Raw genomic sequence first — 18,340 nt, 5'->3', positions numbered from 1 at the left:
ATTTGATGTATTTAACAGAGCAAGTACCAGAATACGTCCATACAGTGCAAAAAAATAAACCAAAACTGTATAATTATACAGTAAATCAGAGAAAAATAACCTCAAAATTTATTTGGCAATAATTCTAAGAAGTAAGACTGTATATTTGTTGAATATACAGTATAATAATCATAAGTGGCCTCCAATGTGTGCCATTTTCAAATCTCAGTTTTTTAGATAAAGCTGTTATTTGATATCTCCATGATCATCTGCTGTGGCTTGCAGAAATTTTGAATCATATGTTAAAAGTTTATCCTTTTAAGTTTTTCAAGGAATACAATATTATCACCAGTAAGGGTTTTAATGGTTCATCAGTTACTGACAATAATTTAACTAAATGATTAGTATGGTAATTATTATGCAATATTTGAGTTAAAGGTTCATGAAAAATTAAAAGGATCACTGCATTTTTTTACCACCTGCTTTTTTTCAATGTAAGAGATAAGAAAGGTTACAACTGACAGGAGGTAATTTGGCTAATAGAAACGCGATCTGAAGGTCTTATCCTGCTGTTCCTGGAAACTGAATCAGACTCCCACAGCTCTTTGTGTAATCACTTGCCTCCTGTTTTTCATGCATGCTAATCCAAGTCAGCATCATGATGACCTAAATCCTTTTCTGGGAAGCAACAGGTGCAAGATGGGATACACCCTGGATAGGACACCAGTCAGTATCTGACAGACAGACACACACACACACACACACACACACACACACACACAGGGTAAATTTGAACAAAAGCCAGTTAACCTACCTGTGTGTCTTTGGACTGTGAGAGGAAAGTGGACCACCCAGGGGAAATCGAAGTGAACACAGGTCCCCCATGCCCCGGTGCCCCTATGGTAATTATCATATTGCCGAAAAGTGTTAATGTTTGGGCACTCCCATGCAGGGCATTATTTGTCAAATTTCTTGCTAAAGGAAGGAACACTTCTGCTTTCTTCTTCAGCTCTGGCCATCTCTCCTTGTTGCTTTGCTTAAGCTTTATGCTCTGTTCATGCTGTATGTAGCCCAGGTGATAGGATAGGCGAGGGTGGTCAGTGTGTTTGCAGGTTTTCATTCTAACATATCTTTTGATTTAATTTCTCTCTGCTCTTTATGACTAGTCTACCAGATTAAGAAAAATTGGTTCTTATGCAAAAACATGTAGAGTTAAAGGTTATGTTTATTTATGGAAATAGAATTCTGTGTGGTTAAGTTTTATGTTTTTGTTAGAGCAAGTCAACTTTCCAACATTTCAGTATGATTAACACACATTTTACCAGAGGGAATTTGATGACAGATATTCCCAATGTGCTTAGGCTACCTGGTCATTTCATTTGAATTGTCCATCCTATTTATAAGGATAGACAACCTTATCACGTTCTTTACCTAAACCTATCCTATTCATAAGGATAGACAACCCAGGCTCTCCAGGCTATCCTGGCTTCCTTTACCGAGAGCTAGGCAGAATCATTGTAAAGCTTTTACCTGTAGTACTATACTTCTATGAGCCCAGTAAATTTGCAATTACTTTCCTAACTGGCTCTTTAATAGCAGAACATGGTGAAATACATAAAAATTGGTTTGTGTACCTGCTGTCCCATCAACTGGCTTAATTTATCATAAACAGAAAACAACAATCAGGTATCACAGGAATTAATTTAAAAAAAAAACAAATAAAAGAGTCATTTTTAGTTTCTTTATGTTACTTTGTAAATTTATCTGACAATTAACATTAAAGTCTATATCTGTATGAAGGAGCTGTCATAACTGAGCCAGACTTACATACAGTATACTATGTGTGCATGTGTGAAAAAGCCTTCATTGAACTGAAACATTCATCATGGCGAGCTTTAAGAAGCCTTAAAGGTTGAAAGAACTGAATGTAATTACTCTCAGAGAAGTCAGCAAGGAGGCCTGATTTTGAAAGATACAAGTGAAAATGAAAGGGATCTGCGTTGAGAACAGGAGGCACGTCTTCACAGAACGGGTGGCAGGAGTATGGAACAACCTAGCCATGTCATTGAAGCTGCTATTTTGTCATCTTTCAAGAAGTGGCTAGAAGATATCATATCAGTTAACCATTAGTAACCAGATGAGCATGATGGGGATGAATAACCTCCTCTCATTGGTAACCTTTCTTAATTTTTTTACGTTCTTATATTTAGGATTGGATGCCAGGGTCTTCAATTCCAGAGGATTCTTTAAAATCCAGCTAATGGGTGTCTGGTATGTGAAAGCTTGCTTAGCATGCATTGGGCTTTAGGACTGAAATACAGTATGATTCAAGTAAATCTGTTAACAATACAGTGTTCTCCTTGTGCACCTTTTAACTCTGGAAGAAAACAAAATCCAAGACCCACCACAGTTCTGTTTTCATCGCTTTCGCAAGCACTGCTTCATTCTGATTGCAAAGCATCTGGATCTGTGGTGCGATTACACTTTCTATAACCTGAGAGTTAAAGACTTAGCCTGTTATGGACTTAGCAGTATTCATGTTGAAGGTGTTTGCCAGAGAGACAATGGTGTATTGGTGGACTCTAATAATACACTACATTTTTGGCATGCTTATTGAAAAAAAGAAAAAACAAGTGTGCATAACTGGCAGAGCCCTAGGTCCACACAGGCCTTGTCATTTGGTGGTCCGTAGGGTGGCTGATTACTTTCTCTGTGATGATTTCTTTGAGTTTAATAGGATCATTGTGTGCACATATGGATATTCCTGGTGGCCTAACCAATGCACATAATTAAAAGAAATGATTGGCTTTCACTTTAAACATACATCTGGTTTTACTTGAAACAAGATGACTAAGCTGTTTAAGAAAAATAAAATACATGAAGCAGTGGCCCTGTTTCTGTCCTTCGTGTTTGTAAGTATCAAACAGCATGGCACAGTAATTTAAATATCAGATAACATGAACCTGGGAAGCCAGAGAATTACTGGGGGATCCAATGACAATAGTTATCATGCTGAACTTGAGATGCATGTCCATGACCTCTGTTTCAATCATTAAGCCAAAGACTTTTATTTTTAAAGTATAGCCTTCAGGAATTTACCTCTTTTCATAGAATATTTTATGGCTATAAAACATAATGAAAAAAAAACTTTATTAGAACTTTATAGGAGCAAATAGCACCAATAAAAGCATAATGTGATGGACTCCAAATTTAACACTAATATCCTAATACACTGACCCATGAAATACTGTATTTATTTGTGTGTCAAGTTTGACAACACTGACTAAACCAGATGATACTTGGTTCTGGATATAGTTCTACAGTTTATGTTCCATAAATGAGCTGAAGGCTCATTCTTATAGACACATGTGTTATATAATATATAGGATTAAAACGTTCACCAAATCACAAATTCATTTTTCGTTTTTAGGTTGGTATGAAAAATGGTTGTACTGTACAATCCCAAGAGGACTGAAAATGTTACTAAATGATGCATGGAAACAGAAGACGAGAGATAATCAGCACACAACTGTCTTAAAGCTGCATTCTCTTCACAAACTGACATTTGGAATCAGTGAGCACAACTGCCTTGCTTGGTAAGTCTCGAAGTACAGTATCACCACAGCCCACAGGCTGGAATGGGAGTTTTACCATGTCTGATTATAGGACACTTATTTTATGTTGAATAAGTAATGAAAGGCCTGCATAGAAAAGAATTTGCCACTGACTTTGGTGCAATTTTTTCAGACATCATCAAGTTTTGATTAGCTCCCAGAATGACTGTGATTGTGGTCATGAGGATGGAAATTGTTACATGTCTTGTTGTGGTATCATGGCATAGTTCAAGAAACAGGTGCAAGAGATACCCAGAAAAAGTTTCAGAGAGTGTCCAAACAAGTAAGATGGGCTGAATGGTCTCCCTTCATTTGTAACTTTCTTACATTTACAGTATATGTCCATGTGGTCAATGGTTTCATGTTGTATAGCATGTGTCACACAGACAGCACTGATGAGTTAATCCCCAATATGCATTAGTCACCACTGACAAATGATTGTTGTGCTATTTATAGTTCAAATACACTATATTTAGTTACAAGCAATTGCTCTCAAGACATATGCATTAATCTGGTTTCACCACAATCAGACACATGTGGTTCATAATTAAAATCTGTCACACTGTTTTTTTACATTTAATGATCAGAAATATTTTTTTAAAAATTACTTAATTACCTTAATACGCAAATATAGGAGTTAAAAACTTAATGTCATACATATCAAAGCATAAAACAGCCATTTCTCTAAATTACGTGTAGTGCTAGCTGAATTAGAATCAATGATACCTTTCAGTTAATGGCATTCTTTATATGGTATGTTATTTTTTATTTTGTGCAAGCAGATGTTAAACCAATGCAATAGTGGGAAATGAGCTATGCCAGGTTTTAAATTAGTAATTGACCAGATACTGTAGTATTGCCTTGTTAAAATGTCACCATCTTGTCACCACATTTATATTTTGTTTCATGTTTAACTATGGTAAAGCAATGCACATACAAACCTAAATATATTGACATCTGCTGAAAGACATGGCATATGCTTACAGAAATTATGAGTTAGATACATTTTGCTTTCACACAAAAAAAAAATATAGAGTATATTTGTTTGAAACAATGATGAATGAATTATTTAATTTTCAAAGAAGGAGACCAGTCTTTCATTTACATTTGATGAGGTCACATTCATGCAGGCTTTAGCTTTCTATCTTAACTTAACATTAATTTACGGAAATGTATTAAAGTACAAAAAAGACATGTATGAAAGTACATACCAGGACTGTGCTATCCAATGTAAATACAGACCTGTTCTGTATGGGTGGCACAAAAATAACAGGTGAATGGAAACCTGATTATCTTGTAACTTTACCTCTAAATAAATCTTTTTTTTTGTAAATTAAACTTAAACATTGTATTGCTTTATAAACATTTTATATATTTCAATACATGGCTGTGGATGTGTGCGGGACCTTCATTTGCTACCCAAGACTCTTAGAAATTTTCTGATCAGTGCAGTGAAAAGGGGTGATCCCAATTAAAATTACAGTAAAGAGAAGGGGAACACCCTTAATATTTATATATTTATATATTTACTGAGGGATGGGGAGGTCAATTTTATAACAACAGGTCAGGGGCTCCCTCTTATTAAATTTACTCACCCATAGTAACTCCTACTGAACTTGAAATACTTGGGCAGAGAGAGGGGCTAAATCATTTTGGGGGGCTTTCATTTAATTCCATTTTATGTTACCATTTGCAATATAGCCTCCCCCCCACCAGGACCTCAGGAAGGCAGTGATGCTTTATAGCTTCTTTATCATTTATAGGATTTATTTCCACAAGCAAAAAAGATGTGTTCTGCATTGTGCTCCTTTAGAAAGCTACAGCAACTCACTGGGTGGTCACAATTTTTAACAGGGAACTCAGAATTCCTCAACATTCATTTAAACCAGGAGAATAATAAAAAAATACCCTTAATACCGTTGTTTAGAAACTATTCAAAAGTCTCTCCCTCCATTTCCAGGTAGAGAGGCCAAAACCCATAACACTCCCCGGTCTGGCTCTGATTGTTGGTCCCAGTATTCCTGTTCTGAGCAAGGTGCTTTTGGTCTTAGTCCGAACCACCTACAGTATACAGCTTTGGACTGGATCATTTTTTTGTCCAGAAACTTGCTTTGTAGTTGTCTGCCAAATGCAACCCCACCAAAAATACAAGCTCCAGATGATTGGCCATGGAATTTGTTAAAACATACAAACCCATCCACCACTGCAATGTACAGTAGCAGTCCTTGGAGGGGTTCACAGTTATACAAAGGGTCATGGAGACTTTTCCAATCTGATGTTCTTATTTTTTATAGACGTGGAGAAGGCATATGACTACCTCAAGAAGCCTGTTGGAGATGCATAGCTTTGTCAGTATCCTTTTTAATATGATAGGTTTGCTTAAAGTACTGTAGGTGTTAGGCAAGAGTGCATCTTCTTTTCATTTCTGGAATTTTAGGATTTTAAAGGACAGGATGTAAAGGCTCAGCATAAGCATGGTGGTGGAGTGTATCTTGTTTGGGGCCTCGGTGAGAGCTCCTCTGTTGTTTGCAGCTGTTGTCCTTTTTGCCTGTTTTGACAATGATGTCCAATGCACACTCAAGTGCTCTATCGTGCTGCCAGGTGTGAATGAGCATGTGATATTCTTGTGCTCTCATAGACAGCGGATGCCTTAAGAGGATTTCAGGTGTTTTGGGGTCTTCCTTAAAAGTGATGACAATGAGAATCGTGAAGAATCCTTAGTGTTGAGGGCACTGAGTCAGTCAGCAGGAGTGAAGAGTTCTTGGATGGAGCTCTCAGATTTACAGGTCTACACCCCTTAGCCTCACCAACTCTAGGTCATGACTGAAAGGAGAAGGTCACAGGTACAAGCGAATAATGGAGATTCTTCTTGGGGCTGTTGGACTTACTCTCTTTGACAGGGTGAGAAGCTAGCTATATGGGATTGCCTTAGAGCAAAAATCCTCCAGATTACGAGAAACCAATTGAGATGGTTGGATAAACTGGCAAGGGGATCATCTGAGAAGATTCCATTGGAATTCTGCCAGGCATGTCCAAATAGGCAGAAATGTCAATCACAAGTCTGACCCAGAGCATCAGCTGTTCTGGGAGTCCCCCACTAGGAACTAAAATCTAGAGTATCATAGAATAAAAAGCCATCTGGTCCTCCATACTTGACATGCTACTGCAACAGCCTTCACCAGAAAAAAGAGATTAAAAATGGAGGCTTGATCTAAGGAACGTTATAATACACCATAGTCCATTTGTGGTACAGTACAGTAAATTTTGGCACAAATCTGAACAGTAAGATAAAATCTTGGTAGGAGACTGAAAGTACAATTACAAGGTTACTGTCATAAATATTCAAGGAGGCAGCACCTTTCCAGAATGTTCTTGACTCAGGACACCCAGTGTCCAGTGAAAAAATATTGCAGTCATCCGATTTATTAACAAACGAAAGGAGTTTGTTAAGAAACTTTTTTTTTAATTCGCACCCATTCGTATGGATGTTTTTTACAGTTGCAGTGGGACAAATTGTGATATAATAAAATTGCTTTTCTATTCTTCAGTAGCAATATCTTAGCATAAAAACATAAGAAAAGTTATAATTAAGAGGAGGCCATTCGGCCCATCTAGCTTGTTCAGTTATTAGTATTTAATTGATTAAAGATTTCTAATCCAGCTGGTTCTTGAAAGAAGCCAAGGTATTTGTTTCAACAATATGTCTCAGTAGATTGTTTCATACTACCATAACCCTTTTTGTAAAGAAAATAAAAAGGGCGTCTGGTACTGTAAATATTGTATTTCTCGTTATCATATAATTCATTTTTTCATTATTGCTATTTGCTAGTATTATTTCTGATTATGAATTATGAAAATGTCTTTCTTGTGACATTCTGTATTATCGTGTAATGTTAATTTTTGCCTCCAGTATCAAGCAGGTCATATGTTTGCTTTTTTATTTGAATTGCATTGGTTTCATGCAACCTATTTCTGCTCATTAAAAAAAAAAACATTAGGCACAAGTGTTGCCAAGACCCACCAGGCAGCTAAAACCTGATAAGGCATGACCCTAAAACCCTAGCTGGCTCCCTCAATGATGCTATTATATGAGCTTTGGTTGGCCAAGAACATTTGATTGGAGCATCGCCATAGCTTCTAGCTATTGATTCTTAAGCAGAACAGCTCACCACAGTCCCAGGATTTAAACAGAACCATTTTTTAAAATATTTGGCTGTGAAATTTCCCTAACTACCTTTTGGCTCAAAATGGACAGAACTCATTGGGTTATTAGAGAACTGCTGAGTCCAGTCATTTCCAAACTTGATCTGAATTTACAGCAAGAAAAAAATGATTATGATACTGTATGTCTAAGGACTATCTTGCTTAATTGACAATAAAGGATAAAGAATTTTTCCTTACAAGTATATACTGTAGCATTATACTTTCTATGCTGGGACTTGAATGGCTGTTTTTCGTATTTCTTATTAAAAGAGAAAATGCTGTCTGAAACAGACACAGGTGGTTTCAATTAATTATTTGCAAGACCGAAAGCATTTGCAAGATTGCAAGACACCTGCATATTTCTAGTGTATCCTAACAAAATTCAGATGTTTGTGAATACATTGGCATAGCATGCCTAATGGAGCAACAATGGTGGTCATTATCAGGCGCCACAGGCACAGATTGGCCTACTTTTGAAAACGTTAATTTATAACCATAATGTAGTAGTCATCTGATATTACTCTAAGGTCATAACTTATGCAGACATGCCCGACATAAGTGTTGATTTTATTTCAAAGCTTCATAATTGTCAAGGATGGCTCCATCATCTGATGGACTGTCCCTGCTCATAAAAACAAAAGGATCCTTGTCTGTAACATTTTAATGGGGCTGTGGGCATTGTTTCAGATGAACAAAGGGCCTTTGCATTAGATAAAAAGAAATTACACCTTTGTCACAAAGGTATGCCTATGATTGGGTGTTATTACAGGAAACTGAAAAGGACAGTTTTACTTTACAGTAAATAGGTGTCCTATTATTTCTCTACCAAATGACAGGATCATGAAGGTAGAAATCAGCCTGCTTTGTTTTGGCAAGGCAGGCAGTTCATAACAAGCTGAAATATAAATGTTTCATAATTCCTATACAATAAAGAAAATCAATAATTTATTTTGATTTTTACAAGCAATTATAATGCTCCTTAATATTTATGATGAATATGTGACTGGGTTCTATTTTTGAAAAGCAAGAGGATATCAGAATCTTAACCATTTTATTTTCAAAGTATTTTAGATGGACAAGGAATTTGATCTGGTGTCTTGTATAGTGCAAAAACATAGAAACAAATCAATAATACACTTGTGTACAATTCACACAAAGAACATGCACAACGATACAATTTTATATTATATCCCATATGAATGTGTTCTGGTTAAGCAAGGTGAAGGCCATGGGTAAGAGGCTCCTCAGGTGCCGGGCATTTTTTGTTTTGATCGACCGGTAGCATCTCCCTGAGGCAAGTTTTTAAAACAGATGGATGAGAGGGGGCATAGACAATCATTTCTGCTTGCTTCTTTAGTCTGAGTTAATACAGGTCTTTCATACTGTAGATGGCAAATGGCAGCCAGTCTGCAGAGTGGACAATGCGTTGCAATTTGCCTCTAGAATGGACAGAAGCATTACCAAACCAAATAGCTCTAGAAGCTGTGAGAATGCTCTCAATAATGGTTCTATAAAACTGAATGAGAGTGGGTTGGGAAAGACTGAGATTTTTCAGCTGACGCAGGAAATACTATCTCTGGTGTGCTTTATTTCTGATCTTGCTAACATTTATATTTCATTTGAGGGTTTTAGAGATGGATATTCCCAGAATCTTCATACTCCTTCATACTCACTGTGACCTTGTCATTTTCAAAGGGGATGGATTTTGGAGGGTTTTTCTGAAAGTCAACAAACATTTCCACTGTTTTGAGACTGTTGAGCTGGAGGCTGTTGTTGACCCACCCTGCTGCTAGATGGTCCACTTCCCTTCTGTATCTGGTCTTCTCTCCCTTGCTGGTAAGACTCACCAGGGTGGTGTCGTCTGCAAACTACAGTAGTAGTTTGACAGATGAGTTGCTGGTGGTATAGCCGTTGCTAAATAGAGAGTACAGTAATGAGGAGAGAACATAGCCTTGAGGTCCACCAGTGTTCAGTCCAGAGCAGCTATCTGACAAATAAGAGCTCATCTGCACATATTGCCTTTTGTCTGTTGTGAAGCTGATGATCCACTGGCAGGTGGGGAGGGGAACACTCAAATTAGGCAGTTTATTGTGGATGAGTTCTGGTGTTGAATGCAGAACTAAAATCAACAAAAGGACACTATATTTGGTGATTCCACATGTTGCAGGATATAGTGGAGGTAAATAGCAACAACATCAACCACCTATTGTCTCTACATGCAAATTGTAAGGATTGTATCTGTGATAGGTTTGAGGTACTGGAGAATCAGGTGCTCAAAGGTTTTCATTTTGGCAGAAGTAAGTGTAACTGGTCTGTAGTCATTTATCCTTCTTGGAAACAGGGAAGATAACAGAGGATTTAAAGCACGCAGGGACTGCACTGGTCCAAAAACTGGTAAAATACTGTATGTCTCTGAACATCAGAGACAGCTGAGGTAAACAGTGCTTCAAGGGGACTGGAGAAACTAAATCAGGACCAGCAGCCTTCCTGCCGTTATGGTTTGCAAAACATTTAAGGACTTGTAAGGAGTAAAGGAAATGAAAGCTTACTGAGAATCTAGAATATTTTTTATAAACTCAATAGGTCAAAATTTTCCTTAAGTGGTTTTCTGTGTATCTGCAAGTGTGTAAACTTGCCACAAGGGCCCCAGATACACCAGTAACAGAGTGGACTTTTGTTAATCAGAACTTTTTTAGTTTTCCTTTATCCAATGTAATGTTATGTAAATAGTGCTTTAAAAATGCACAGTGGATAAGTTAATAATAAAGTTATCAAATTAGTTCATATACTGTAAGTTAATAATAAATGCATGTTAAACTGACCACTTGTTAATAACATCTAATTAATTTTTCACAGATATATATTTATTCTCTTTTACTTTAATCCAGACAAAACGGTTTTCTACAATGCAATTTATAACCAGTTCTATAAAATGAAATTATTCTTTCTACTGTTACAGCAATAAGAGTTTTAAGTACTGTATATTGTAAACATTACTGTAGACATTTCAAACCTCTGGTTAAAATTCATTTCATAATACGATTTTAGCAAGACTGTTATTACAGTTGTTTACCCATCATTTAATAAATTATATAATTGAGTAGTTGTTCATATAATTTTTATGGGAGTAATTGGAAAGGCAGATAGCTGTAATTCCTTACATAGATCGAAAACATCTGGCTTCTCCATTTTAACTTTACATTTTAATTCTAGAGAGACTATATGAATTAAAGTAATATACAGTATATTGGGTTCCACATATATAGATACTCCACAATACATTAAAAGTCTAGATAACATAGGTTTATCATATTTATAACTGAGCATTTTTTGATATTTTAAGTAAATTTAATTTTAAATCAGAAGTATTAAAGCAAAAAAAGTCACTTTAACAAGTCGTAAAGTACTCATTATAGGAGGAAATCTCAATACCTCCTATGGGATCTGCTGCTCAAGTTAGGAATGACATTGAAAGCTGTGAATATAATAAATCATACACATAGTTTATGGTTTTACCCCTGAAAACTGAATAAACAAAACAGCACCTGTGAAAAATCTTAGAAAGGCTTGTACAAAATAACTGTAAGAATAAAATTTGAATAAAAAAAGTTTGCAATGGTACATATATAATTCAGAACTTTAGAAAGCAGACTGTAAATCTAAATAGTGGTGGTATAACTTGCATCTGGGAAACAAATGGCAATGTAAAGTGGTTCAAGGATTGGAAGTTATTATGTTTTGTAGCATTTTTAAATTGAGACTAATTACACTATCCTTAAACTTCAAAATCCATTGTTTTCTATGTCTTAAGGAAATTGGCAAAACTGCTGCTTACAACAGAATATTTAACTTTATTTCATGAATAATCATAAATTGAGAAATAAATTTTGACCTTTTTTCTTGTTTTTTTGATAGACAAAATAAAAGAAATATAAACGTTTCTGTGAGTACTGTGAGTACTCATAAACAGTAACATTGAAAAGGATTCACCTCACTTCCATGCAAACAATTTGGTGAATGAGAACATGGAGAATTTGAACCTCAAAATATTAAAATGCTTACTATGAACTTGCCTTTAAACAGTCAGAAAGAAATGCAATGGCATTGATGCTAAAAACATATGAGATGATATGAGCACATAATGTAATAATGTTTTATAATGTACTTAGGAAAGGGTGGTATCCAGTTTGGACCTCTTTATGGATTTATAGTTTCATCTAACATTTTCAATCTATAGTATTTAATAAAAGCTTGTAACACTTTATCATTAAGAAAAAAAAATATTTTTTTCAAATGCTGAGGTTTTTTACTTTTACACAATGTCTCTCAGAATGTGGAAATAACCTACATCTTTCTTTCAGCTGATTATTTGGCGACATATTAAAAAAAAATACGGCTCTTGCTTTTATTTTGCCAGTGCAGGAGTAAAAACCTGCTCGACACAAGTGAGTCATCACTCTGTCCTGCATAATTATTCAATCATAAATCACAGATCATAACACCTTTACGCCTTCCTTGGCAGTTCCTGTTTTTTATCTCTAAACAGCCCTCCAAGTGTCCACACGTTTGGAGTCCAACTTCATGAACACATGCAAAAACATGAAATGGCATCAGATATCCTTCATTCATCCAAAGCAAAAAAAAAATCTTGAAACATCAGTTATTTTAAAGCAAGTATCCAGTGCACAAGGTAGTAAAACAGTAGTGAAGCAGGTCTTGCATTCTAGTCCTTTTAATTAAAGTCACTTGTGAACATGCGATCATTATCATCTTAAAGGTCATCATACATTTTCAATCATTTAAGACAAAAGGTAAAATTATGACATCTTTTCACTGGCATGAGTACACTCATCATCTCTCCATTTTCTAATGACTTTAACCATTTCAGGGTTGTGAGGGAGCCGCAGCCTATCCTAGCCATTAACTGGTGCAGGGCAGGTTACTCCCTGGATGGGATGCCAGTTCATCGCTGGGCACAGAACACACTCATCATTGTTTTCTAAATTTTTTATACAGTATGACCTTAAATAGTCATGGTGTATATACAGTAAGTGTGTTTCACATTGGTAATCCTGTTTAGACTAGCATTCAGGTCATGTCTACAGTAGGTAGAACAACAGAGAGCCAGTGTGCATTAGAGCAGCAAGCAGCTTGCCATTCTGTTATGGTTGTGGTTGATTACATGTGAGGCCTTTCTACGTTACAGGGATTTGCTTTCAAGCAGAAAGCTATTAGCGTTGGCAAAGCCTGGCCTACTGTGTCTCATACATCAACTTCTTTTTGTTCCAAAAATACTTTTTTGCCCTCTTCGTGGGTCTAGTGGATATATACTTGTGAGTTAAATAAGCAGCAGCATAGTAACATGGTGCTTATTATGCTGTTTTGTTGACATGAATGATTAGTGACCAACGATTCGTCTAATGAATAGAATAAGGTTAGATGTGTGATGCCACAAGCAAACAAAGAGCTGATAGCCAAAGCCTCTAACTCTTGTGGAATTATGTTCTGGATGTCACATGTACTTTTTGTATTTGTAACCCAAATCCCCACTGGAAAAATCAACTCTTTAATTAATAAGGCGAACTAAGGAGTAATTAATTGGTTTTACTATGCTATTGTAGCTGGCATTTTGAAAAATGGGTAATGACAGAGTGCATACCTAAAATATGAAAATGGTCACAAGAGGAAGGCAATCAGCCAGCCCTGCTCATTTAATTTTTTAAGAACTAGTTGATCCCAGGGGCTCATTGCGGAATGAATTAAGTCAGGTAGGGTATCAGCTTCAACAACATGGCTGGGTAGCTTGTTCCAGTCTCCTATAATACATTGTGTAGAGAAGATGTGTCTTGTTCTCATTTTAAATGCTCTTCCCAAATAAAAAATATAATCCTCACAGCAGTACACTGTACATGCTGGATCACTCCCGTATCAAATTACCTTTTATAGTGCTCCCAAAAAGTATGGAGAATTTGGAGAAGTGCTTTATGGAAAACAGCTTGTACTGTACATGGGAAATGATCGTTTTCCATATAGAAGACCACATTTCAAATGCTATGGGAACCTTGGTATTAAGCTATTTGGAAGGTCTTTCTGATCTTGTTAATTAAAAAAAAATGTTGGTCGAATGAAACAGACCAACAAAAAACAAAAAAACAAATTGAAAAGGAAGACATCTAGGTCCATTGAAATACTCCATCCAAGACAGATCTGGAGACAATCCCAGCAAGCAGCAGGCTCAAGGTGGGATACATCCTGGACTGGACACCAGTCCATCACGGGGCACACACAGACACAGACACACTCACTCACACTAATTTTTCCATTACGTCTTTGGAATGTGTGACGAAACCAAAGCACCCGGATGAAGCCCAAGCAAACACAGGGTGAAAATTCAAGCTCCATGTTGAGAGTATCCCATATCAAATTGAACCCAAGGCCTCGGCACTGCAAGTCTGTAAAGCTAATCACTGTGGCACCATGCTGCCCCCATTAAAATAATGAGCAACAAGAATAAAATATCATTGTCCAGGACAAAATTACATTTTTGACACAACCATTAACAAAGACTTTTCATACTTTTTAATAGTCTGGGAAGTTTTGGTCATTTTGTTTAAGAATCAATTAATGAAATCTGTATTTTGGATAAGGCCCAATCTGGGTATTACTCTCAACCAAACAAGTGAAAGAGTGTCTTCTTGCTTTTCTTATATTTTCATTTTTCTTGTGAAAGGAAGAAATGTCAGATGTTTTAAACTTGAAAACAGAACTTTAAGATGCGCTTTACCCAAAAGGCTTGTTTCTTCTTTATCTCAGTTATAAGGTACCTGCAGACTGAGCAGGAGCATAAAGACCCAGAGTCTGACTCAATCAGCAGTATTTTGGATGGTAACATGTCATGGCTGTAGGCCTGACAGTGATGGCCAGGTTTCCTCAGAGTGCAGACATTATTCTGACAAACTGAAACAGCCCTCAGTGCCTCCACTGGCTGCAAAAATACCTAATAAACCTAAACCTTCTGTAGTTCCCATCTTCATCTTACTAGTAATACTGGCAAATGCTAAGGTTCATAAAATCCAAAGCCTGGGTCACTAAATCTCAAGTAGAATGGAAGATTTATTTTTCCTAGTTTTTGACAGAGGAGCTATTCACATCTAGATTTATTTATTTTTACTGAAGGACTCAGGCCCTTAACGTTTTCTAAGGATTCATACTTAGGTTTGGATTTTTCTTCTAAATAGACCACTAAGTGCCAAAAAATGAGAGCACATGTAAGTAGTAGGTGTTTTATCATCTTTGTTTTTTGCTTTCTGCCCTTTTCTCTTTTCCCACCCTCTGCTGTGTTGTACTCATTTAAATGACTCACAGTCCCTGTTATTAATTTTGTAACTATGTTCTTACATGCCACAGTGGCAGTTTGTTTTGTCACCTGAAGTGCCTTGGAATTTTGCAAAGCACTCCCACAGCTCTTCAAAAGCTTCCTCCTGAAGACTTCCATGAACGTCTTGCTTTTACCAGCGGCATGTCTGAATCCCGGGCTGAACTGTGTTGCAGTGCTGGGGCCCTGGATTCAATTCTGAATCTAGGGCGCTATCTTGTATGGAGTCCTGTCCTTCACAAGTTGCATTTTGAGATAGTCTCTGACTCCTTCACTACCCTGCATAGGATGAAGCTTTGAGAAAATTGTTGGGCAAATGTTGAGGTCTTAGGAAATTAGCCATTAGACCTGTTTATTCAGGTCTGAAGAAAACCCTTAAAATCAGAACAATTTGGATTTACATATGAGCCCTCTTCCAGTAGGAATATTAACTCATTTTATTTAAAGAAAAGTAACCGTTCCTTTTATTTACACCATCATCAAGAACAAAAACCTGTTGTACAGACACACTTTTTTATCTATACCTCTATGGACAAATGTTAGAAAATGAGTAAGAAAGAGGTCTGCACTTACTAACAGGTTATTAATGTCTTTTCTTGTGCGCTTATTGTGTTGCATTTCTTAATTTGGTTCCTGGTGGTGTCTCAGTGGGAAGTCACTTAAACGTTATGTCAGCAATCTCAGGATTGAACTTCCAAAGCTTTCATTCCCAAGCCTACACTAGCAGATGTGTGGCACTTTTTATTAACTTAAGTGCTATGTATTTAAAAGAAATTTCATTAGGACAGAGAAGGAGAAAGGGATCAGTCTCATCAATAGACATGATATTGGTTAGCCTTTTTTAAATGCTGTCTTGACCCATATCAAAATGGATTATTGTTGTAAGTGAGACAAGTGACCTAATGTTCTGCCTATTATGCACACATGATCTATAACCTTTTTAAACACTACTGTGGGAAAGCACCACACTTCACTACATCTCCAGACCTTGAATTCTTAACAGGTGGCAGTTTCTTGCTTAGCAACATTTGTTATAGAGCTGGTTCTAGTGAGTATATGAAATATCAGGGGGGTACAGTTTCCTACCAGGTATCCAGGGGAAATAAGTAAGGGGAATGTATTGCACATAATAGGGAAGCAAAAGACCATTCACGTAGCTTAAGGAGCCTAGAGCAGCCCACAAATGCTTGGTCATGGCTTTGTCTGCAGCACCATCAAATGGCTGAACAAAGGAAATACTTCAGAAGGATGGAAAATTATCCTTCCTGAAATGTACATAGGTTATACTGGATATTAACAACTTGAAATCAAAATAACAGCATAAAAAATAATAGGTTACCCTGTGATGCTGACAGCAAGGAAAAAAAGGGTGGGTAATAACTTTTTTTTGTTTGACAACAACTAAGCTAAATAAACTAAATACATACTGTATTATACACATGATTTCAGCAGTCAAAAATGTGAAGCTCACTCATTTAAATAAAACAGCCATCAGGAAAGAAGTGAAACAGATCTCATATATAAATCTATACATTTGTATTAAACCTAAAGCAATTTGCTGAAAGATCAAACAACAGTCTAGAAAATTTTAGTTATTCATCATAATTTGTTTTGATTTTTTTATTCATATTGTTCTAGTAGTGATGGTTTCTTGAGATAGCTCCTTATTGACTATTGCTAATTTCCATTATACAATAATTAAAGTCTTCATTGTAAAACATTTATAACAGAGCTTATATCCTGTTATCCTACAGTAACTACTACTTTCACAAATACTATTAATATTAGTGTAAGGACAATAGGATAGTTTCAATACTTTTCTATTTTCATTTAAAAATATTTTCTCTTTAACAAATCAGGGTGAGTTGAATGGAAGAACATTTTAAGCAAGACATTTTGTGGGGAGTTCTTTGATTTTAATAAATTCATCAAGTGTTTGTGAAATGGTACTCATGATAAAAACTCGTGTATTGGTGCAACTAGATTTACTAAAATTATCAAACTTACAGTAAAATTAAAAAGAAGCAGTAGGAAAACAAATGTGAATGAAGCTGAGCAATTAATTTCAAATGTTAGATTGGTGGTATTGAAATGGAAGGAAGGAAATGGAAGGAAATGACAACACATGAGAAAGATCTAGGAGATTATGTAGACTCATTCTTCAATTAAACAGTGCAGGAAAGCAATAAAAGGTCTCATCAAATTTTTTCTATAAGATAGTTAAAAGTGTAGAATTCAAATCTAGGTGAGTCATGTTATTTTTTTTTAGTGCATTAGGTAAGACATTTGCAATATTGAGTTCAGTTTTGGTGATCATGCTGGATGAAAAATATAGTGTTACTTCTCCAGAAGTAGTACAAAGGAATCAGGTAATCAAATATATCTTTGACTTAAAGGTAATGTCATAGATGGACTGTCTAAAAAAAACTTTTATTATCCAAGAACAGAGAGGATTAAGTGGGAGCTTAAGTTAGTCATTTACAACTTATGTAATGTTATGTGTGAAAGGAAATGATCAGGTCAACAAAGGAGATTTCTTCCAAGAATTGCAGTAACACAAAAACACAAGTTAAAATTATGTTGAAGACAGAAAAAAGTTGCAAAGAGCATTGTGAGCATTTTTGTCTTGGGACACCATATGAAAATTAAAACTCTTTGGTTACTATTAATACAGTATATAGTCAATGAATTACCTTCCTTTAGGTTTACTCTTAGGTAAATCTTTTTGCTTTGAGGCTAACTATGCTTGGCAGTTTCATTGCCTTGGTGTATATTTGCTTATAAATATTTTGTTTGTTCTTTCTTGGAGATAAATGTCATGTGGAGTGTTTTATGAAATACAGATCGGTTTGTGGTGACTGAATAGATAAACACTCTTGCTCAGGATTTAAAATGTATGTCACAGGTATATCCAGCAGTGTTTTTAACAAAGTATATCTTAATAGTCTTAGGAAAGTGACATTATGCCCAAATTTTTGCTTTTTGCTATGAATTAAATTACATTACATTCACCTTGTGAAATACTAGTGTGTGGTGCTCTATATTTAACTTAATAGCATGTGTAGTTATTGGTATAGTGGTCAAAAACATATAATCTCATGGCTGTGAATATTTTCTTTATTATTGCCCATTATTGAGTTTAAGATCACTTCATAATAAGTAGGGAAGA

This window comes from Lepisosteus oculatus, chromosome 2 (genome assembly GCF_040954835.1).
Source record: "Lepisosteus oculatus isolate fLepOcu1 chromosome 2, fLepOcu1.hap2, whole genome shotgun sequence".
In the NCBI taxonomy this organism is placed as follows: Eukaryota; Metazoa; Chordata; class Actinopteri; order Semionotiformes; family Lepisosteidae; genus Lepisosteus; species Lepisosteus oculatus.
This window is presented reverse-complemented; position numbering follows the sequence as displayed.